This window comes from Malaya genurostris, chromosome 2 (assembly GCF_030247185.1).
Source record: "Malaya genurostris strain Urasoe2022 chromosome 2, Malgen_1.1, whole genome shotgun sequence".
NCBI lineage: Eukaryota > Metazoa > Arthropoda > Insecta > Diptera > Culicidae > Malaya > Malaya genurostris.
The window spans coordinates 274,950,482-274,975,719 of record NC_080571.1 but is presented as its reverse complement, the minus strand read 5'-3'; the positions used below and the strand labels follow the sequence as shown (position 1 = coordinate 274,975,719).

Genomic DNA, 25,238 nt, shown 5'->3' with positions numbered 1-25,238 from the left:
TCGCCTTCTGAATAAATTTTGTTTTCTGAGACAGCGCCTTCTCGTGTTGTCTGATTTTACTCTGAATGTCTTTCTTTTACTCATATTTTATTCTTTTATTTGGTAAAACCCTACTAAAGTTAGTTTCTATCAAATTGGCTCTCCAGCAGGCATAAAACCTCCCCATCTTTTGCATCAACAGATTACAATCATCTAAATGATACATTGCCCTAAATCTAGTAACATTGCTTCTATAGTAACAAAATCTAATGAGAAAATAACATGAAAAACAATTAACATTACGTGATAAATAAAAGTCGAAAGAATTGAAACATTTGTTAAACATGCGATACATACTAGTAATAGACTCGGTATATCCATAATAAGTTCTAGCATAGAATATAGAATAGAATATCGTTATGATAATAAGGTAACGAGATAACAGCAGCACATTAGGAAGTTGAACGAACTAAAGCGAAATACAGAGCTTACAAGCAATGTACATCGGAGAATTTTTTAGTAACGTGAATAGCTTCGAGGCTTTGGAGATAGTAAACTCTATGTTCTCTAAAATTTAACGTGGATACCAGAACAACACCCAAGACCTTAACCTGAACGATGCGCGTTCGAGAGCAATTTGAGAAATATTATAGTCGAACTTGAATACAGACTTTTTGTGTCTAGAATAGATGACGGAGCAATTAGTGGCATTCAAAACCATATTGTTGATGTTACACCATTTAGTTAAATTATCCAACTGTTCTTGTAGTAACTCTTAGTCAGCTGCAAATTTGATTATATGAAATATTTTAAAGTCATCGGTGAACGATAGTTTCATACACTTGAGGGAAAAATTTGGATCGTTGAGATACAATAAAATTATAAACGGTCCAAGGTGACTTCCTTGAGGAACTCCAGAGGTAACAGAAAATGGTGAGGTTGTGCAGTCTTCTATTTTCACTATCGTTTATTTATTTATTTATTTACAATCAACAGACACAATTTGGTCCTAATGATAATTCCTAATAATATTCAGAAAATTTGTACGTATTCTGCTTCGTGACACATTAAAATCATACCCAGATGAAACGCGGTTGAACGATCTCTGTAAACCAATAATAGAACCGTTTGCGCCATAGTTGGTACGTCGTATAGGAAGTCGAAGAAAAGCACTGTTGCGGAGAGCTCTGGGTCGCACATTAATATTAATTTCGTTGAGCAAAACGGGACAGTCGATCCTACCGTTGAATATTGCACAGTTCCCACCAAATCGAACTGCACAGTATGAAAGTGTGCTGGATCAGAAGTGTGATTATAACTGCAACTCTGTATAAAATGTTCAAAACGACCTATGTAATAATAAGAGATTCTCTTTGATTACTTTCTCTTTTGATTATTACGGCACTCTTAGCAATCCTTCTCTCCAATTATTTACCGATAATAATAACTAAAGCTATCATCTTTTAATCTGCTCTGGAGAAATTACCGAAAAAAGGAGGAATGTTTCGCAATAATCGAAAGAGAAAGTAAACAAAGAGAAACTCTCAATGTTACATAGGTCGTTTTGAACATTTCATACAGAACTGCTCTGTACTGACAGAACTCTGACGTCTATAACGACAACACAATCATATGGTTGTGTTTTTTCTTTTTTGCTCGTTGTCAAATTTGTAAGCAGGGTTGCCAGTTTTGAAGATATTGAAGAAAGCTGCATAGAAAAATTATTCTTTTCGTTGATTTTCTCAACTTTTTTTCGGCAACCATGATTGAGCAGAAAAGATTGTGGTTAATGAACTGTGTCAAAAGTTCAGCTTTGAAAGCAATCAGCAATATATCTGCTATTATCAAAGCGCGTGATAATTCTCGTCGCACTTGTAATGTGTCGAGACCCATTAATAACCCGCGACTTTCATAACTAGGTAGTTGATGAGGATCGGTCCACGGCAATCGACGAAGAGCGAAGCGAACGAATCTACGCTGTATTCCCTCAATTCTATGAGCACCGTTCAGGTAGCATGGGTTCCAAACTGCCGAGCAATATTCGAGAGTTGAACAAACAAGCAAGCAGTAAAGCGATTTTAGACAGTGTATGTCTGTGAAGTGCTTAGTTATTCTCATTAAGAATCCTAAGCTACGGGAAGCTTTAGCTACAATGTAACTGATGTGATGCTTGAATGTAAGTTGCTCATCGAGATGGACGCCAAGATCCTTTCATGATTAGTCCCGGGTTGGCGGATCAATGCATAGGGCACTGGTCTTACAAGCCAGTTATCATATGTTCAAGCCCCGACCTGGAAGGATTCGTAGTGTCAGTAGAATCGTAGCACCAACCATGCAATGGTTCTGTACACTCTTAATCGGCTGCGAAGTCTGTTAAAATAGAAGGTCAAATACCACTACAGAAATGTAATCCCAAAGCTTTGCTTCATGACCATTTCAGATATGATCGAAATCAATTCGAACATGATCCGTTAAATCCCAGTCTACTTAACCTGAAGATCGAAGTAATGATTGATTTTGTCAAACGCACACTCTTAGAAAAAATGAAATTTACGCTTGACGTAAATTCAAGTATGCCGTAATTTCTTCGGTGATAACACAATATTACATCTACTAACATGTAAACATAAATTTTGCGTCTGTACCGATGTGAGTTTCAGGTAAAACAACTGTGAAGTTAATGATATGACTTATCTTTAAATACTTTGTATTGTGAATGTAAGTAAATCGCGACGCTCCTTTTATGTGCATCTATGAAAATGTAACATTTTTTAAGTGTGCAGCAGCGAAATCGGTGTATATAGAATCTACTTGTAGTCGTGCTTGTAAAGAGATATGATGAAGGAAATGTAGGTTACTAAATTTGTGAGCCTTCAACCTTTGGCATGAATCCATGCTGACTCTAAGATATGTAGTCAGATCAGAAATCAGGAATCAGAACTAATTGGATCAAGCAGCAGTTCCCCTAGTTATTTATATATTTGTGCTTTGCTGTAGCTTCTCATCAATTTCCTGTTGGAGAGGGAAGGATAAAAGGAACATGGAAAGGAGGGATAAAAGGAACATGGAAGGGAATTGTGAAGTGGGTGGAACAGTTAACAAAACCTTCAACCCCTGAGAAGATTTAGAGATTTTACAAAAGCGACACCATTCTGCAATCCCGGAAGAATACAGAATGATTCGCAATATGTACTAGCAGAAGTAAGTTCGGCACTCCATAAGGGATGCCAAACAATCTGCTAATACCTATTTAAGGTCAATACAGAAAGGATTCATTCACTCCAGGAAGAACAATGAACCCCTCTGACTATAGCTCTCCTTACCACATTGGGTGAGAAACGATAGAATATCCTTTAATTTTAGGTCACAGACTCAACCATGTATGGAGAACCAAAAACCCGGATACGTAGTTGCGTCAATGCGGGGCAGTTACATATCAGATGATATGAAGTACCGTAATCGCATTCACACAAATCAAACGAAATAGTAGCCATGTGATAATTGAGTTTACATTGTCCAGTCAGAGCTCTGACCAGAATACTGCAATGATGCTTGGAAAAATGCAGTAAACACTTTGAAATTTTCCGATTCAAATCTGGTAAAAATTCTTTCAACTTAGCGCAAGTTTGCAAGCTGCGCCAGTTGCTGGCATGTTTGAATGCAGCCTAAGAACGAATCTTGTGTTTTATCCAACTAGTTGAAAGTGGTAAAACTGGTTCAGGACCAACGAAACCATTCGTTGCACCAGATTTAGCCAACTCATCAGCCCATTCATTTCCAGTGATACCAGAATGGCCGAACACCCATCAGAACTAAAAAGCATTTGAAATGCTTTGTTCTTCAGTTTGAGTTCGTCATGCGATCACTAGATTCGACCGTGAATCATTCGAACTCGCTCCCCGGTGAACGACCAGAATGGTTAAAGCCGGGGTAAAATAAATGATATAAACAAAATTCGAACCGAGTGCTTTTAAAGCTGTCTAACTGTCGGAACTAAAATAAATTCATTTACCACAGATTCTCTGCTGAAGTGCCGTTTGTATTCTACACAGAATCGCGTTGATTTCTGCTTGGAACACAGTACAGTAACTACCAAGTGAATGAAACTGCTCTATCCTCATTTCATGACAGTAGACACCAGCGCCAGCACGACCATTCAACGAAGAACCGTCCGTATAACAAACTATGTGTTAATCAAGTTGTCGTTCCAAATAACCAGCCAACCATTCCTCACGAAGAGGATAGCTCACATTCAATGTGTTGAAAGGAAAACTGCATGTAAGAGTTAGGTCACTAGGAGCGAGTATATACTCATCCCAGGTAACCATTTGAGATCACAAGCCAGTGTGGCTAGTAGCAAAAAGTCTAGCTGAGTCTCAGATATGTAGTCGGAGCAACTATGTGTTATAAAATTCAGAACTATAATTTCAACCAGCTTCTATACAACGCACAAAGCAGCAATTCAGAAATTTGCAAAGAACAAATGATGCCTAATCGTGTGTTAGAGCTGTGTCTATCACAAGCTTAGGGTGACGAAATTGCATAATATGGAATGCATAAGAACGCAGGTTCGAGCTCTGTCTGAATGTATCTTTTCCAAAAAATCTTCTCTGTGAGTTTCTCGTTCATTTGGCTTCTTCAATATATGTTTCCACTCAGTCATCTAGGATTTCTGAATTTAGGTTGGGAATTAATAAGTTATACAAGAAAACCGTGAAGCGCTGCCATGCCAATTTTTTAACGAAGGTACAGCGTAGAATGAAGTCTAACCCAAAAGCTTTCTGAAAGCACCGGAATGAGCAAAGGAAGGAATTTGGATTACCATCGTTAATGCGGTTCGGTGAGCGTACCGGTTCGAGTACTCAAGAAATTTGCCAGCTCTTTTCGGAACAATTTTCTCTACTGAAGCATTATCCCCACAGCAAATCTAACGAGCAGCGATCAACGTCCCGGTATCTAATTGCTTTTTGCACTCGATTGACATAGACGTGAATTCCGTACAGATGGCAATCGCTGGATTGAAGTCTTCGAGCTCTGCAGGACCAGATGGCATACCGGCAGTAATTTTGAAGACATGTTCGGCTGGAATAATATCACCACTTTATCGTTTATTCAGAACCTCATTAACTACAGCAGTGTTTCCGAATTTATGGAAAGCTTCGTTTATGTATCCGTTTTACAAGAAAGACGACAAAAGCGATATGAACAACTACCGCGATATCACTTCTCTTAGTGCAATTCCTAAATTGTTCGAAAAAGTAATTTTGACTCAAATTTTTACCATTGCAAGCAGTACATTGATGATACTTAACACGGGTTTATGCCGAAGCGTTCAACAGCTACCAATCTTGTATCTTTTACATCTTACATAACAAACGCTATGTCAGACGGGTTGCAGACGGACGTTATCTATACAGATCTCTCTTTCGCTTTCGATAAAATCAATCATGTCATCACAATTGCAAAATTAAATCGAATCGACTTGTGTTTCCCAAGAATTTGTCGCAACGTCTGGAATTCCACAGGGGAGTCATCTTGGCCCTATGATTTTCTTACTGTACTTCAATGATGTAAATCTTTGTCTGGATGGACCACGAGTTTCTTTCGCTGATGACCTCAAGATCTATTATACCGTTCGCAGCTCAGAAGATGCGGCATTTCTTCAACGCCACATGGAAATCTTTGCGAATTGGTGCAAAACCAATCATATGATAGTGAATCCCGAAAAGTGCTCAATCATTACGTTTGCAAGGAAAAATTACCGTTCAAATTCAAATATTATCTTGAAGAATTCATGATCGACATGCGTCAAAGATCTTGGTGTCTTTCTCGATGAGCAGTTATCGTTCAAACAGCACATTAACTACATTGTTGCGAAAGCTTCTCGCTGTTTGGGATTCATATGCAGAATGACTAAGCACTCCAATGATATTTATTCCCTGAAGACTCTACAAGGTGAGATGAAAAAACTGCAACCAACTTCAGACTGCTGTCATTTCTAAACCGCTCGTCCCACAGCTGTCAGATTTATTCTAGTGACAGCTCATTATATTATTTACAAGCGCACAAAAGCATTTTGGTGGGAATTTTTCAGAAAAAAAGTTATTTGTGATGGAATTCAAGTGTGATAGTGTGATTGCTTTGCATTTGGCTGGAAAACCACAAGTGGCTATCGTTAGAGCCCTCCAGCATTTAAAAGTGAATAAATCTTTTGTGTCTCGTACCATCGCTCGTTACCGTGATACTGGTAGCGTAGCCCGACGTCAAGGAAGTGGACGAAAAAAAACAGCAACATCGGCAGAAATGGTTCGAAAAGTGAAGAAGCGAATTGAACGAAATCCGCGTCGCAGTGGCCGAAAAATGGCTCGTGAGCTGAACATATCGCAATATGCCATTCGGCAAATATTGAAAAATGAGCTTGGACTAAAGCCATTGAAGTTCCAAAAAGTGCAAGATCTTACTGATGCGCAAAAAAAAGTTAGACTCGAAAAAGCTAAAGAGTTGCTTCGCTTGGCCGAAAGTGGTGAACTGCCGAATTTGGTTTTCTCCGATGAGAAACCATTCGTTATCCAGCAGTTTGTAAACAAACAAAATGATCGTGTTTACTTGCCAGAGAGGTCAGCTGAAAATTTGCAACTTCGGTTGGCCACCAGAACTCAAAAGCCGGCCATGGTGATGGTGTGGGCCGCCATAACAGCCGATGGTCGCTCGCCGCTCGTATTCATCGACCGTGGGGTCAAAATAAATGCGCAAATCTATCGCGAAAATATTTTGGAGGGAGTTCTGAAGCCCTGGGCACGCAAACATTTCGGCCGCAGACCTTGGACATTCCAACAGGACTCAGCACCATCGCACTCAGCACGCGCCACCCAAGAATGGTTAAGAAATGAGGTTCCTCGCTTCATTTCCACCGCACAATGGCCACCAAAATCTCCGGATGCCAATCCGTTGGACTATTGTGCCTGGGGTATTTTGGAAAGCAAGGTTGGCACTAAAAAATACCAAAGTGTCGATCATCTCAAGCAAGCGCTTCGCCGAGAATGGGACAAAATACCGCAGAGCCACTTTCGGGCAGCGTGTGATGGTTTCATTGGCCGTTTGAAGGCCATAGTTCGTGCCAAAGGTGGCCAATTCGAACAAATCTAAACCGATTCTCAAATTTGATGTTATTTCCGACATTTTTTGCTTTCATTCAATAAAATTTAAAAAAAAATGAAAAAATTATGACGTTTTACTTTGTTGCAGTTTTTTCATCTCACCTTGTATACTGTACACTCGTTCGTTCTACTTTAGAATATTGCTCAGTAGTCTGGAACTCTCTTTACCTTAATGGAGCTCATAGAATAGAATCTATACAACGTAGATTCTTCGACGATTACCTTGAAATAATCCACATCAACTGCCGAGCTATGAAAGTCGCGGATTGCTGATTGGTCTTGACACACTACAAGTACGACAAGAGCTGTCGCGTGCTTTGATGATAGCTGATATTTTGAATGATAGGATTGACTGCCCCGCTTTGCTGCGTGAGGTTAATATCAATGTTCGTCCTCGTGCTCTCCGTAACAACACCTTTCTTCGACTACCTCTACGTCGCACCAACTATGGAACAAACCGTGCCGTTATAGGATGGCAAAGATCGTTCAATCGTGTATCATTTGGATTTGACTTCAACCTTCCACGCAAAACAATTCAAGCTAAATTTTTACTTAGTATTAGAAATTATCATTAGGACCAGTGTAGGTGATTGCCGAAAATTTGACAGAAGCTGCTATATTGCTATCTATATGGTATACAACATTTTTAATCCGGTAGAAGATGCTACAAGAACTCGAGTTTCTCAATGATGATTCTCATACTAGGTTGCAATATTTCAAAACCCTTGTGTGGAGCATTCACATACATACTCATAGACACAACTTATACAAAGATTATATGCACATAGTTAGAATAAGCGGCAATAATAAAATGATTCTATCGCAATTATCAACTGCCTGTATAGAATCGGATCGCGAAACGAGAATAAGCGACCGTTTGTTGCTTCAGAGAGGATCCCCACAGCAGCGTGCTAACCTTTGATTCTCAGAAATGTCTCTCGCACTGGTGTCGATTCTATGTTAAATGAGCCATGCCGGGTTTTTGTTGTTGCAATGATTTCCAACTTTCTTTGATGGCACTGATTCAATCGTTGAAGAGTTGCCAGTGAACGTTCTTTGATACGATAAAAGCCATCCTTGATTAGGACTACAATGTGTCTATTGATTTTACAATAATGAACAATATAAAATAATTTCAATAAGTTACTTGTCAAACCGGAGTTGAAAATACAAATTGTATAGCGATTTAAAAGAATATCAAACCCAATTTAAGAATTGTAAAATATAAATTATTGATATCCACTTTGACAAAAAGTGGCTATAATTGTTTCTTGGACAAAAAGTGGCTATAATTGTTTCAAAAATTCATGAGAAATGGTAAAGTATTATCCACTTATATACTAATATGCAGTGCATAACAAACTAGATATTTTTAGTGAACATCTTACAAGCCAGTTGTAATTCCATTTAAAAAAAGATCTTGTTTAAATATTATTCAGTTCTTTTATAAAATGATACATTGTTGGAATTAGCTAAGTATAATATTGCGCCAATACCCTAGGTATTGTTCGGTAACAAAGAATATTAACGGTATATTTTCCTTCATACTGAATTTATTGAAATTGAATTTTTGTTAAAAAAAGGTCTAGGTCTATATTAATATTTGTGTTTAACCCTTGAATTCGCAATGTTGTTTCAAATCAACATACCAAAAACGATAGATAGTAAAAAAGCAGCAATGTGCTTTGATTAGGTGATTCTATTGCTGCAGAGAAGCACATAAAAAGTGCTTCGATTCGGCTTTGGAAGATTTGTCAACCGATACTACGCCTTATCCGACTCGCAACGAGTGGAAACTAAGGCCCTCTTCCTCACTTCTATCGACGACGTATGGAAGCGGATGAGCCATAACAGTAGACGGAAGCCGCAGCATATACCGGGCCAGTGTGCCTCAATGCATGGTACATGCGACTGCTGCAACTTTATCAGCAAAAAAAATACGCTGATGTGCAACGTGAATTAACGAAAAATAGCCTATTCTGGTTGTGCGATTAGCGACAGCAGATAGCGAGCGCTCTGACGCCGTTCAAGGAATGTATGTCAGACACCAGAATCCCGTTTTCGCTTCGGGAAACCGAATATTGATTTTAAATTTCCGCGAGATCAACTGCCGGAAGTCGTTTCTGGGAGAAGATGTGAGGGTGGTTCACGACAAAGTATGGCTGATAAGGTCGAACATTTGGTGCTGCGCCAACGGTGAGAGAGTCGGTAATAGTCAGACTGGGGCAGGTCGAGAATCAATACTGGAGGTTAACACGTTCTTCGGAATTCCAGTGACGTGGTGTGTGGTGAACCTTTCCTTGGTTAGATACCCACACACACACACACACACACATACACAACAGAAGTCCTCTGCTCACACGCATTGTCCGAACCACCCACTCTCCGGACGAGGCGACACAAATACAGCCACGTGCCGATAGTTAACTTGGCTGTACTCGTCCGCTGTGTAGTTGTAAAGGTGTGGTGAGCTGCCTTCTCTCGCTCACGGAGTTCAATCATACCCCGATATGATCTCCGTCCAGCAACAGAAACCCCAATTTTTATCCTACCAGTTAGTGGTTTGCCGGTCTAACGAGACTTTGTTACACTCTGGGTATGAGTTCGTGACAACGCTAGCTACACCTCTCTGGTGTTTAATCTGGATATTGTTATACAATCCAATCCAAGTGATTTCCATGCAGTATGTACAACATTCTATTACATCCCCTCACTTTTGATGGGAAAGGGATTTTATGGCTCAGGGGTGGCATATAAACTCACACATTATGAATCATAATATCAGAACCTGTCTTATCATGCTGCAATCTTCGTAGGAGTTTTTGGCAGAACCGTTTCTGGTTCAGCAGAGATTTAATATACTGGAACAAAATTTAGATTTTTTTTTGCTATTTTAGGCGAAATTTTTTGTGCGAAATATGCAAGTTTTCGAAGATATGCGTCTTGTTTTTGTCTTAGAAAAGCACAAAACGTCTATATCTGGTGGTGTCCCGAAAAATAAACATAAGTCTCTGAGGACTGAGATTGGCGAAATGAAAAATTGATTTGAGAACAAAAAATCATCGATCAAAAAACTAACTTTGCAAACCACACACTTAAAAAACATTTACATTCTTATAAATGCACATAAAAGGAGCGTCGCGATTCAATCGAATATTATAAGATGAAAATTGCTTGCTCAGTTTCCAGTGCCAAGTAGTCTACCAGTTTCGTTGTCTTCGCTGCTGGTAGTGAGCAAGTTCGAAAGAATAGGTATGAACATCAACACGATAACCGAAATTCTCTCCGACCAGAATTATAAGTGGAGGGTGGCGGTTCTGACTTAAATTTTCGATTATCATCAGTAAGTTGAAATCGATAATTTTCGACTGTATGAAACGTAATGAGACGTGTTCCAAAGTATTAAATTGAAAACAGAAAAAGGAAACAATTGATTTATGCTTATTCTGTAGTTGATATCTTTAGATACTATAAGTGGTTTCCAACCAATTCGAATGTTTACATGAACCGCTGGCCGTTTGAAGGCCGCTCTCTCGAACAATTGAAAGAGATATTATGTTATTTCAAGAGATCAACTGACGGTGGTTTAACTGAGCTTCGACTGAAAGAGAAACGAATGAAGAACTGATTGCTGCCCGTTTGGTACGTCAGCGAAGCTTGTGTTTGAAAGAATGCGAAGTTTACGGCAGTACAGTGATCGTCAGTATGTGCAACATTCGGTTTTAATTGAACTGAATGAAGTTTTACTGCAATGGTCATCACCGAAGAAATTACGGCATGCTTGAATTTACGTCAGGCGTAAATTATATTTTTTCTAATAGTGCAGATTCTAACTGAAGTTTATTTCACATGACAAAAAATCAGTTGCGGAAAGTTCAATAGCGAACATTCTTCTCGTTGATATTTAAGAAAAAAGTTCGCATATTGACTACATTTGATATGATATGATTAAATTAATTTTCATAACCTCATCCCTTTGCAAATACATGATGAAAAAATTCGACGAAGAACAAAAACTGAACCTTCCTGAAAACCTTCTGTGCGCGTAGGGTGGTTGATAAGTAACTCAATAGTGGTGACGTATTAGAAATTTATTCGGAAATACCGTGATGGTGCTCTAATATCATCAATAGACTAACATTAATTAAAAAACCAATAACAAAGTATGTTTTTTTTATTTAATAGATATTTTTTATTCAGGTCTATTTGCGTACAAGCTTTACGTGGCCGATTGAGCCGATTTTTAAATAATTTTTTTTTGAGTTGGATCTCGTTGTCACTCTTTTTCTAGGGGGAGAGGAGCTGCGAGGATTGAGGGGCACTTCGTCGCTAGTTGCTGTAGATGCACCTTGTGGTATATTGGTTGCAATTGCTGGTTGGTTGGAGGGTAAGTTATTAACTGCAGCCGGTGTACTTTGTTATATAGAGGATACTGATGGTTTCGTTGAAGGGGATGCTTCATTGTTGTTGGCGGCTGTCACAGGTGTACTGGGGTTGCTTAGGGTTTATGTGAAGGAAGCACCGTTGTCTTTTGGTGTGGTTGCCTCCTTGTCCAGTTTATCACATGGCTTACCGTAGTGAACAGCTTTTTGGCAATATTGACATGTGGCCATCTGAATGTCATAGGTAACAAGTGATTTGCACGGATTTCTTGTATCTTGACCGAAAATCACATAAGAAGGTATAGGCTTCTTCACGCCATTTAGAATACCGGGGAAAAAGTTCTTCAACTTTTCTTTTTCGATAGAGAGAATCTCTCCGCATTGGGACATAGCTTTGCCAATATAAGAATCGGTGACGCTTGAACGAAGATCATGCACACGCACTTCTATAGCACTATCATCCATATATACTGGAATGATGTACTTACATGTACATACACTTGTACTTACATGTACATGTATTTCGTATACAAATTCTAGGTGTTATTGTAAAAAAAAAGAACTTATTCCGAAAAAAAAAGAACTTATTCCGAAACCTTTTTTCGTTCTTCAGAAATGTTCCTATTATAATATATGATTTACATTTTGTAAGTAGAAAACAAAATTGTTGTAGGCATACAAAAACGTAATGAGTACAGTGGTTTTCTTGCATGTATTAATAATAATCATTTACATTTGTATGCGCTGTATGAACAAAACATATGGAAACATATTTTTTCTGTAAACCGCTGCCAGACAGTGGAGATTGGAATAGGTTATACACACACATATACTCGTACAGCTATTTCTGATGTGGTTTTGATGCTTTAGTCATTTGCCCATCTCTGCGTACAAGGAACAATGTCTGCGATATTCTTTGCTCCGCCTGTTGTGAAGTAAGCGATGTGTTATGATTTTCATTAGGGATTTTCACCACCACTGGTTTCGTCCTTGCACCCCCAGCAACGGCTTCTTTTTACGGTACATTTAAAAAAGCATGGTTCGGTGGACGAAGTTTGTGAATGACAAGAAGCTTTAGAACACCGTTGAAAACTGATTTAACTCGCAGGATAAGTTTCTATTCAGTATCATATGATTATATTTTTGATGTGGAACACATCTTTGTTTTCCATATAGGGGTGCAAATTAAAAATTCAAGGGTAAATACAAGTAGAAATGTGGTCAGCTTTTGGACACTTACAACTCAGCCAGTTAAGTTTCAATCAGTAATATTATTTTACCCATTGATTGGAAATATTTCTACGTATTGATTTGTATGTTCATAGCCATGTATTTTTAATTATTTATATTTAAAATGTTGATTAATAGCTAAAGGTGTCCTATTTTATTCGCAAAAATCTCCGGCATATCGGATTTCCCTGCCATAGACGACGGTTTTGAAGGAGTAAGCGATATTTCAAAGGGAAAGCATCGCTCTGAATGATCAATCGATGCAAAAGCGAAGATGTTATGATGCAAAAGCACACGAATCTATAAATAGAAGCAAAATTATAGCTAACATTTCAGTCCTACGTGTAGCATGCTAGAGGTAGATTGTTGCTAGACAGCAAGACAAAGAGTGCCATAAAACAATTTGAAGCTTTAATTGGTATGCTCTGATCTTGTGTCATGCAAGCTAGGATGAAATTCCATGTTATGTCGTTTCTCCTGAGAAATTGAAAACTATCCCAAGATAGATTTTGAGTGCTTAAGATTAATTTCTAAATTATATAAGATGAACTCGATTGATAATGAGAAAAGCACTTCAATCTAAATCGCAGAACGGTAGAGAAACTTAACACTATAAAAATAACAGCATGCATGCAAAACTTAAATACAAGCTTGGCGAAAAATAGCTTAAATATCGAAATCCGTTACGCTAGTATGCACGTAGGTATAATTGCAATATTTGGGATATTAATGTAATTTCAAACACGAATCAAGGCGATCAAAGTTCGGGTTCGCATGTTCGATGTTGAATCTTAATACACTGAGGTCTTTTGTTACGTGGGAGATACGCACCGCGTACCTCGTAAAAAAGACGCGTAACAAACTTGTTCCACATCAATAGCTCGAACAACCCCATGGGGCTGATCCTTGTAGTTTTTTAATACAAAATGGCTCTACTTTTCGAATATATCTTGGGTATTCGTAAATATTGAACAGAACAGAAGTATTCTAATAGAGTGCATTCAACATCGTTTATTATCAAAGAATTTTTGAAGGAAGCGTGTCCATTTTATTCGTATTCACGTAAATAGTGAATAGTGTGATAGTGAATAGTGTAATAGTGAAATCTAGTGCGACGATGCAAAAAATAAAACGATTTTCTAAATTGAAGTACAGTGAACATTAATATCTCTAATCCCCCGAACTTTTGTGATAAGTATTTTATGCAATAATAAAGCAAAATCCTTTCTTCGCTCGGTTGATGGAGACTCGACGATCCATGATTCGATCCCGATCGCAAACGTCAAAAACGAAACGTAAACAAACAACTGGAGCCGTTTTTGTTAACATATCTGTATAAAATGTTCAAAACGACGAATGTAACAATAAGACATTCTCTTTCAAATTTTACCAATGAATATGACTTACTTTACTATGAGGCACCTTTTCAAAATTCGCCATGTGGAAGAATGGGCAGAAGTTAATCGTGAATATCTCGACTTGTGTTAAACGCAGCCACATAAATTAATCAAAATATGATCAGGAATTTTGGATTATATTTTGAACAGTGTGAGATAACCACAAACAACTTAAAAATTAAGTTTGCTCAAAATCTGAAAACAATGCGACAAACTTTTTACTTTAGCTTGCACGGACGGCGGTATCGAGGTAGTCAGGCACACATCAGCCTAAATTTTCAACTGAACGTGTATTAAAAGAAGAACCGTGGTCGAAAAAATATCTTGTGCTTTTGATGGAACTAGCGTGATTAAAAACCTCAAAGGCTCAGGTTGCAGTTCTCATTCGCTTTTCGGACGTCGTGGCGAGAAGTCGCCCTAAACTGACAGCAGCAATAGATCAGTAAATGCATTCGGTTTCCAATTTCTGGATCTGGATTCGCGAACTGAATTTTGGATTGAAATCTGGACTTTCGGGTTTCGTTAGTTCCAGAATACAGGTTTAGAATTCAAAGCCTGTGTGCAGGAACTGGATTCTGGAACTCTGAGTCTGTTCTAAGTTCAAAATTTAGTTGTTGAACGCAGGTCCAGTTCCTTATTCCTGAATTTTTCAAATAGATTTATTTTAGAATCATTAATATATTTTCAAAGAATTATGCGAAATCTTACTTCACTCTACTATATGCGGTCCTTTTTATATCACAGGCCTATTGTATCATTGATCAATCCAGTGAGTTGTTTTCTTTACTGGAAGATTGTAATCGGTTGTGAACGCTATATGTTCACCAACCATTTCAGTATCGTACCCACGGACAGCTGGTCAGCCTGGAAATACACGACGGAAGCGGTAACCATCGGAATAAGAACTCAACTCGTCCCTCTCCATGACGAACTCCTTCATAGAAGGATTTGTTCCAGAACCACCATTATTTTATCATTATTTCGTAATATTGAATTGTGTTTCAGAATGTTTGATGTAACTGATCCGTACTTTAGTTGAGGTGCATCGTTTCTAATTCTTGTAGTGAAAAGAGGGAGGCATGCAGAATTCACACAATCGATCAACTAATTAATATTTGGAAGTATAAAAAAACGTGAAGTTTTTATTCGTATTCACGACATCCAGTTATGTCTTTGTGACAAACGTAGATTTTTTAAAACAACCTATATAGTAAAACCATTGGAGTGAAATCTGTTATCTCTATTCGATGCATCGGCTCAAAAAGTAAGATGAAAATTGTAGCACTCGCTTCAAATTTTCGCGTTGCAACATCAGCAATATTTTACCTTTTGTCAAATAAATTTTCCTATGATATTATTTCTTAAAGCCGAAACGAAGATATTGTATCCGATTTTATAGCAATTCGTTGATTGGCCAGTCAAGTAATCCGCAAAATAACGTGGTTATTCTGCTAATGAGATGACTGTTTGGTACAATCACCCTATAATGATTGCTGTTTTAAACTGAACCACGTAGTCATTTCGAACGGGTCCAAATTCGCTACGTTCGCCATGAGGTCCCAAATTACGAACATTGCGTTGAGTTGACCGCACTGCACAGCAAAAATTGCTCAACGTTAATTCTACATCATGCTCTCCCACACATATGGACGGACGGACGGCACCTCGAACCCCATGTGGATGTTGACCAGAGCAAGTATTTACACGCGCGTATGTATCACCGAATATCCATGCCAACCCGGGGTTTCCCATTGTTTCTTCTCATCCGTGAACTCTTTTTTTTTGTTGGCTCAACTGGTCCGCGTCTTTGTACTCGCGTTCAATAAGCTGTCGGTACTTTTTTTTCTTATTGAGCTTTCCACAGCGATTTCTGGTCATTTATTTGCTGATTTCATGTCCGCTTCTCACATGTTTCATTTCTTCCGTCTATTCCAACTGTCATTCTCGCTGTATTCATCGGTTTTGATGAGATTATACTTTTGTGTCACAAGTGCGTACCAGAACCAGTTCCCTAAAATCAGCAAAAAGAATTAGCACTGCTAATGCAGTAGAAAGAAAATACTACACAACATCAAAGAAAGAATTGACACCTACACCTCGGCCGAGAAGATGCCATTTCTGACCGTAGATGAAGCACTAGTTTGCTGGTAGAGCAATTGTAGTTTTCCGCAAGACCGAATTCGAAATTAAAGGAAAACGTCAGTAGATAAAATAAAGCCTGTAGGTACACACCGTCTCCAATACTTGTTTTAGGGACAACTAAAAATGTTCCTCTTTTCCTTCTGAAAAGCGGCCCTTACACGATCATTAAAAGTGTCATTACTAAGTAATGACACTTCTGCTCAAACGCTCGTCATTACTGCATTACTGTACATCATTACTTTTTAGCATTACACGTTCATTATTAATGATGAGTATTTGTAACTACTCCAGCAATAGCAATAGCAATATTTTTATTTTCGTTTAGCTGAAAATAAATTTGATTTGCCATTGAAACGTTAAGGGTAATGAAATATTAACAATTTAAATCTACCCTTTGTCATTTTTTCGCGTATAGCTCTAAAGATATTCAGCACTTCCACAAAAAAAATAAGAAGAAGAAATACTGTTGGTAATGATGGAACATCCGGAATTCCATCATTACTCGTGTCATAACTGAAATCGTAGACCTTACACGATCATTAAAAGTGCCATTACTTTTTAGTAAACAAACAATTTCGAGAGATCCACCTCGTATTTGTACACTGAACAGAATGGTAGGTGACGAAGAAAATCAGATGAATTTCGGAACAATATGAAGGTCAGAGTTTGGTTGCTTTTTAGCTTTTTATTTGTTTTTGGAAAAATTAGAGCTTTAGTTACAAATACTAGAAATCCTTCATTCATCTGTTACGACATAGACACCCGTAGATACCACAGATTCAAACAATCAAGCATGGACGCCTTCGGATGGCCAAACAGAAGTGGCCTCGAACGTATCTCGTTATATTCAAATGAAGTACAAACATCTGATTTGAATAATTTTCACAAAGTACACTGGAAGAGCAAATAAAACGAAACAAAAGGAGAAACCAGTTCCTTTCGTAGCCGGGATCTCACCCAACTTCCTCCAGCTGGTGTAGCATCACCGCTCAAACCGAAAGACCGGATTAACGCAAAGCTCTTTCCGTCCGCTCTTATCTGGAGCCTTTCCTTCCCTGAGACGGTGAAGGGTGAGACCAGCGGCTTATGTATTACATTGTCCAATCTACCATACATAAGTCATCGCATGGTGCATCCGACCAGTAGTGCAGCAGTATTTTTTTTTCTCTCCATGCATTTCTTCTGTTATCTCTCCGAGGAAGAAAAATTCGATATTTCTGATTCCTTTTTGCATGTTCCTTTTCAGCAGCCATGGATATATGTTGGTGTGAAACTCTGAAGCAGCAGAAAAAAACAGGTCTCCCATTTTCCCATAGGCTGATCCTCGCATAGCAACAGAGAGAGCGCAACCTTCTGATCGGGCAGTGTTGGCAGATTGTCCCATTGACGGAAACTAACGTCTCGCGCAAGGAAGCAACAAGACCATTTTTTCGCGAAACGTTCAATAGCGCAACAGATTTATATTAAATGGGTATGAGAAATTTTGATTTGGCATAAATTCGTTTGACAAAATGTTCATTTGGCATAACATAAAGTCATTCAATTTTTTCTGTCTAGTTCAGAGTAGAAAACATAAACAAGTGAATTACAGGTTTGCTTTCAAGAGGCAGCCGCTTCCAGCTGGTCATTCGCCGACTCGGTCTGAGTCACCTCGGTGGCTTTGGGTAGTAGTCGTGGTTTCCTTGTTCTTGTTGTACACCGAGGAAACATCATATAAAGGTTCCATAAGACTAGAATTTATAAACCGAGCAGAAATCACTTCCATTCCACTTTATGTATTTCAGACTATAATGTGAAAATGGCATTTTAGGAATTGGTAATGACAAAAATTCAAGCGAAAAAGGATTAATTACGCATCCGAATACAGTATAATAAATTAAGAAAAAATGTATCATAACAAAAGAAAACTTAATTTTTTTCTCGATTTAGCAGAAAATTCAACTTGTATTCCCTAGCTATAGGATCCACGAGTCGTTAAAATCGCAATTATATGAAATGTTATTAGTTTTTAGTACAAATTGGTTTAAACTGAGAATATCTTCAAAACGATTTTTTAACAGTTCATGAAATGTAAAAAGCAATGTCTGAATTAAATCACAGAACAAAAGTAACCATATCATATCATATCATATCATATCATAAGACAAACTTGTGAAAACCATTTATAATCGATTTATCTGAAAATCATAAATTGTTCTTATGCCTTTTAGAGATCATTTTGTCTAAGTGTAGAATCAAGTTTGAACCTCTTAGAAGCATCAAATAGGCATAGAATTGGTTCAAACTTTTGAAGGAGGAGTTTTGCCAAAAAAAAAAATTTCTGACAATATCTGTCATATTTTGTTCTTGAAAACAAAATATTTTTCAAGACTAAGATACCTCATGACAATAGCTGTCTAACAAAACATAAATTGGTACAATCCGTCCAATTTTAACGGGGATATCGACATTTTTGTGAAAGTGATTTTCCCCCTTATCTCTGTAGTAAGAGTTTCAAGCGCTGCATGATAAAGCGATGTTAAGAAATAAAATTAAATGCGATTCTCAAAACTGTTGTACGTATTTTTTAATTTTTAGTTGGTTTGACGTAAAGTGGCCATAACAAAGTTGAGTTTTTGCTATGACTGAGTGGAAACATATATTAGAGATGCCAAATGAATGAACAACTTACAGAAAAGATTGGAAAAAGATAGGCTCAGAGACAGGGTTCGAACCTGCGTTCTTATGCATTGTGATAGACTGTCCCAGAAAGCAACCAAAAACCGCTGCCATTTCGCAATGGTTCAGAATCTGTCAATTTTTATGGCTGTCCTGTTGTTTACACTCTTTTCTAACCACTTATGCAGTTGTTTATTCGTTTTCATTAGTTTGTTTCGAAATGCGTGGACTTTTAGCAGAACAACGTCGAAAAATTGTGTACAAATGGTGCACAGAACGCGGACTGTCACTGAGAAAGGTAGCAAAAATAAAAGGAGTAAGTGAAAAAGCCGTGCAAAATGCAATCACGAAGTTCGGTGAGGATAACACCTTTGAGGATAAACCGAAAACGGGTCGAAAAAAGGTCCTGCTAACCCTCAGTTGGATAAACGTATACTGAAGGCGTTTGAGCAAAAGAAGGAGGTTTCAGTTCGGGATGTGGCCAAAAAAAAATGGGCACTTCGAAGTCAAATGTTCTTCGTACTAAGGAACGTTTGAATCTTCGAACCTATAAGAAGCAGAAACAATCAAAACGTAGTCCGAAACAAGAAGCATCGATCAGGCCGAGAGTTCGAAAGCGGTACAATACGATTCTTGCTGGAAATTTGAACTGCATAATCATGGACGACGAAACCTACGTGAAACTCGATTACAAATCCTTGCAGGGACCACAATATTATACGGTGCGAGAAGGGCAAGTGTTAAACCAGTCCGAGACATCGGTATCTTTTTCCAAAAAATCATCTTTTCTGCAAGTTTTCCATTCATTTGGCTTCTCCAATATATGTTTCCACTCAAAACAAAAACTTTTGTATGTATGATTTTTCATGACATTTTGCATATTTAAATTTCAGCACGGATGATTTTTGACAACATATTTTTTCAAGTATGACAAAGATTGCAGTGTTTTTAAATGTAACCTATTTTTATAACTACACTTCGGAAATCCATGTAAAAACCGCGTAAAAAAGACCTCAGTGTAGATCAGTGTAACAAAATCAGACACCCTTGAATTCTTTTCCAAAACTGCAAAAATGTTTGTGCAAGATTTCTCGAAGTAACACGCCCTTTTTTCGCCCTGTTTCAATTTGGCACGATATTACACAGTGTAAAAATAGATATGGGTAATTGTAATTGATGATAATCTCAGTGTGCACAAACCATCTGGGAAGATGTGAAAAAATGTCTACCACTATCTGTAGCAAATGAAAAACAGGATAAATGCAAAAAGAGAACGGAAATATCGCAGAATTCGTTTAATTTCTGCTCATTTTAATAACATATTTTAAGGAGTTCCTTTTTCTAATTTTATTAACCAGTTAATGTTTCAAATTTGATGGTTCCTTTTCACTATATTATTCATTCATTCAACGTACAGTTAATAAAAAGATATTTATTCTCAGCTTTCCGAGAAATTTTTTTTATAACTTTTTTACGAGGTTCTATCTGACACAATTCCTATTCTTTTTTATGATATATGTCGTCCTTGAAGAGTTTGACTCTTTAAAGCATTTGAATGATAAAAATTATCCCCAATCCAAAAAATATTTAAATTATATTGTAATAATGTATATGAATCTACCTCACAGCTTCTGCAGTATAATTTAAAAAATAAATAATAGATAAAGATAAAGATAATAAAATTTTGAGCAAAACAAACTTATAAAACCGATACACTGAAGAAGGATGTAAATAACATTCCGAAATACGCGCATCTGTATTGTAACGATTGTTATGCTTCATTAAAGTATAGTGACTTTGTGAAAGTGTAATAACGTGACAGTGAAATAGTGGAATTAAATGGTACATAAATAGTGCAACTGTTGAATATATTCCGCTAACAGCTCCAGGTGAAAAATAGTAAAACGGTTTGCTGGGGACACGTTTGTTTCAGATTCAGTTATGTTATAGACCGCCCATATGAATTTTGCAGCTGCTGAATTTGCTCTTTAGTGGAGTCTGTACGAAGGCAGCGAGTTCAACTGTTCAAACAAGTTTCGGCTTCGATACTATTTCATTTGCTTCACAGTAAAATTGTTCCATCTTAACTCAACAGGGTCGTTTAATTCGCGCGACCAAGTTTAAGATTGGAACAAAGCAGAGTCTTGGCATTACATTCCTTTTCTGGAATTTGACCTTTCTGTTTCAACAGACTTCGCAGATGATTCTTCCCGCCAACCCGGGACATTTAAGATTGGAGCAACATTTTAAAATATGAATACAGCGAAACTCCTCAAATTTTTTTAAATCAAGTCTTATGATTTCGGCCGTACTGTTTGGACCAAAAAATAGAAATTGATCTATTCGAGGGAACAATGATTCGAAGTTGTCGCACATGAAAAAAGGAAAATGACATCTTGGACTGGTCTTTCCAAGCTTCCGATCGTCTATCGAAAATGCCATCAAGAATAGCAAACTAACAGGAAAGTTTGATCACAATTTGAATCAGTTATATCCCGAAAGATCGGAAGCAGCTATATCTGAAAAACAAGTCGAAAACATGCTTGTGGCATGTATAGTTCATCAAATTCTATATAGATCATCTACACTACATCTACTTCTAAGAAATTTCACAGCGCTTCAATTTGGATTCAAAGATCGAGATTTCTATTACTAATGAGCACTGTCTCATAATGGTTGCTATATTTTTAAATTGCAGCAGAATTATTGGTTTCCATATCAAAAACTATAATATTAAAAGTAAGAGACGCACCATTCCGCTGAATGGGTTTAGAAAGCAAAGCTCTGATTGGTCATACCAAGCAAAAGAGAAACATCCACCATTACACCACTCTGAACTATAGTCGAAACGTCAAACGTCAGGTTACAGTGACGAAATGTTCCTATTAATTCGAACAAAATTTAAATAAATCAGTTGTTTAAAAAAAAGGCGAATCAAAAGTAAACAAATCGAATTTCTCTCTCCTACACGCTTAAAAATAGTTACTCAAAAATGAGTAAGATCTCACTCATCTACAGAAAAAGTGGAACAACTCTAATTTAGAGTAACTCCAAAGTTACTCAAATTTGAGTTCTTCCACTGGAAACGATATTTGGGTAAAATCTACTCATTTACTGAGTAATACTTAATTTGTACGTGTACCAAAAATCAAATCACTCAAATTTTGAGTGAAATTTTATTTCACATTTACCAAATTTGCAAAAAAATTGCTCCTTTTCTGAGTGTATTGTATTAAAATATTAGGTAATTGAACTCAATACTATATAAAGTGGTGGTCGCTTGGAGTTGTGTGTCAATCGCAAATTAACATACATGTCAGTTATGCTCAGGCACCAATCATACACTTATTCCTCACAAATGACATTTGAGCATATTCGTTTCCATTCTGAACCAAAACACGGATTTTATCATTCCGGTTTTTCGCAGACACAACACCGTTTGTGTTAAGCGACTCACCCTCGAAACACGCGATCTCACTAACAAAAAATACAACCTGTTGCTACAAATGGTTTTTACAACTTTTAGACTGATCTTGCGAATAGTGACAAAAAAACGAGTTCTTGCGTTAAACTCAAATTTAGAGTAGAAGTTACTCAATATCATTGATGATAACTACTCAATTTTTGACGTTTCCATGTATCATTTGAAAATGAGTAACTAGTACTCAAACTCTGAGTAACTTTTTCTAAGCGTGTACGAATAAATGCTTCAAAATCCTACTATTATCGGTCGATTTTTCAACAGGTCGTATGAGCAAGTAACAGTTTCTCTTTGTTTAATTTCTCTTTCGATTATTGTGACGCGATTATAAAAGTATTCGTAGATTTAATAATTCTGTTTGTAAGTTGAAAGTTTCGGATATCATATTATACAAAGAGTTGATTGGTATACTTCGAAACCGCTCAGTAATTAATAGAAGGGAATTACTACGAAAATAAAATATCACTTGCTCTTACGGCCATTTGACAAATCGACAGAGAATTTTGCCAAAAAAATCGGATTATACAAAAATCTTAATCTTATTAATACAAATAACTATAAAGGGTGGAACTGTCATTCTAATTGTTTATCTGAGTTTCGCCCTGCGTGTTCCGTGCCAACAAACAGGACAATACTACAATTGCTAGAAAGGAAGGGCAAAATTATTTATTTTCGTTATTTCAGATGGTTTCCAAACTTTTTACTACTGGAAATATTAAACGAGACGGCAAAACTACCGCAGATTTGGCTTAGTTGCGGAAACAAGTCAATTTAACGAAAAATACGTTATGGAGTAACTTCATATTCCACACAGGGAGCATAGAAGTTAACAAATCGAAAAGTACGAAACTCTTTTTATGTTGATTTATTCACTGAATATAGAGCAAAAGTGGAAAAAATTGCATATCTTTTAAAGATAAATCAACAGTTCATCGGTTTATCAAAAGTTTATCTGAGAATATACGATAATTTCTTAATAAGAAATAAAATTGATAACAAGAAGTCGAAGCATTCATCAATGTTTGTCAATGTTAGATTTACCCTTCTTTGAAAAACAGCTAAAATTTAGAAAATATAAAAATTCAATACTTTTTAGTTTTCTATATCTACGACCACAAAACTAGCAACACTGTTTTGACCGCTCGTGATTGCAGAAAAAACAGCAAATAAAATCGCATCTCCGGTACTTTCATGATGGACATTGCATTTTTCAGGAATCGTTTGGAACCTTGGAACGTTTCCGTTGTGGACTTTAATGTATCACAGGACAGACGCTAACATGAACACGAATTTTTCATTCTGACCAACTAAATCTAAAAAATGAACTTACCTCTCAGCTGTTTGCCTTTGCCAGATTGAGTTCCAATTTCATGGACACCACTTATCAAAGCCAATCGGTTTGTGAATCAGCGAAATTTGAACACTAAATGATTTTTTTTAACAAAACTACTTCACAGGTCTATGGATTAAGTATCGTTTTTTCGGTTACTTCTTTGTGCGGTGTATGCCAAAAGAATGGAGAAAAATGTGGCTGGATGGCAAATGGCAGAACGCACACACACACCGTTGCACACTCTATATCGGCAGCAACTGAACTTCTCCGTAGAACTCGACCAAAAATTTGTGCCACTCTCGCACGAACACAACTCCAGCCAGCGCAACCTATTTCACTTCTTTATCGCCTTTTGATGGATTATTCCTTCTCCTGCGCGAAAGCTTCTTTTTGTTGCGGAACGCGTTTCGTCCTTCGATGACGCCCACTCTCTTCTACTGTACGAGGATGCGAAAACTTGTTCGACGCATCAAAAATGCACTCTCCATTAGTTTAATTTTGAAAATTAGGAGCGATACCACGAAAAAGTTAGAATCGGTCATTGCAAAGCAACAAACCCGACAAATGGATTTTAACTTTAAATTAAAGAAAAATGTCAGCAAACCGCACTACGAACCAAGGTTGAAAATGCTTTTACACACGACGAAGCGAAATGCTCCCAAAGAACTGAACGCGACAAGGACGATTGAGAAAATGAAATTTAGCCGGCTTTTGTTCGTTCGACGTTTGCTGTTGCGCCGTTGACAACGCGAACCGGCTTTGACGTTTGATGGGATGTTGATCTTTTAGTACAAAATGGATGACAAATCAGAATTGCTAATGCCCACCGGTGTTGAATTGGAACGCATGCGTCTTGTCTAACATACCCACGATGTAAAATACCCTGGTGATCACGTTTCTCTATGTGTTAGTGCGGTTGTCATTTTATTTTGGAATAACAGAGAGACGTGAAGAAGAAAAAACATAAACAAATGACGTTTCGGGAGTTGCTTTTATGAAATTATTTAGAGTTGGTTCTGTTTGCGAAAATATTGACAGTGAAATTCGGTGTTTTGTTCCGGGATGTTTCAATCGTTTTCATGACCTGCATTTGAAATGCTACCCACAGCACAATCACTCCATTATCCATGATAACTGTAATAGATACCACAGTGCGATCCGCCAAATCCTTCCTCCAACGAAATGAACAGAATCGGATGTGTGTAAAATTTTCTATATTTCGACGTTACCTTGAAAGCCCTTGAAGAAAAAATGTCTAGATTTTCAAATAGTGCCAAAGATTCGCCAGGCTGCGCGACAACTGGAGTAACTTAGAAGTGAAATCCTGATCTGAACTGATCGTTTGTTTATGTTTACGTACTTGAATCCCGGCGCGCCATACTTAATTTCGTGAGAAAATTACCAACACAACCAAAACTGTCTTATCACGCCACCAGTGTATTTTACGTCGTGTAACATATCGATAGTCCCACGACAAAA

The 25,238-nt window shown here is 37.4% G+C and overlaps 1 protein-coding gene across 1 annotated transcript in view; it reads right to left on the bottom strand.

Moving 5' to 3' along the window:
- Positions 1-24,456, bottom strand: part of LOC131430141 (serine/threonine-protein kinase grp) — a 38,384-nt gene extending 13,928 nt beyond the window's left edge. Inside the window, exon 1 of the mRNA XM_058594864.1 lies at positions 23,757-24,456. The gene's annotated coding sequence lies outside the window, so the exon portion shown is untranslated. The remainder of the gene's footprint in view (positions 1-23,756) is intronic.
- Between the last annotated feature and the right edge of the window lie 782 nt (positions 24,457-25,238).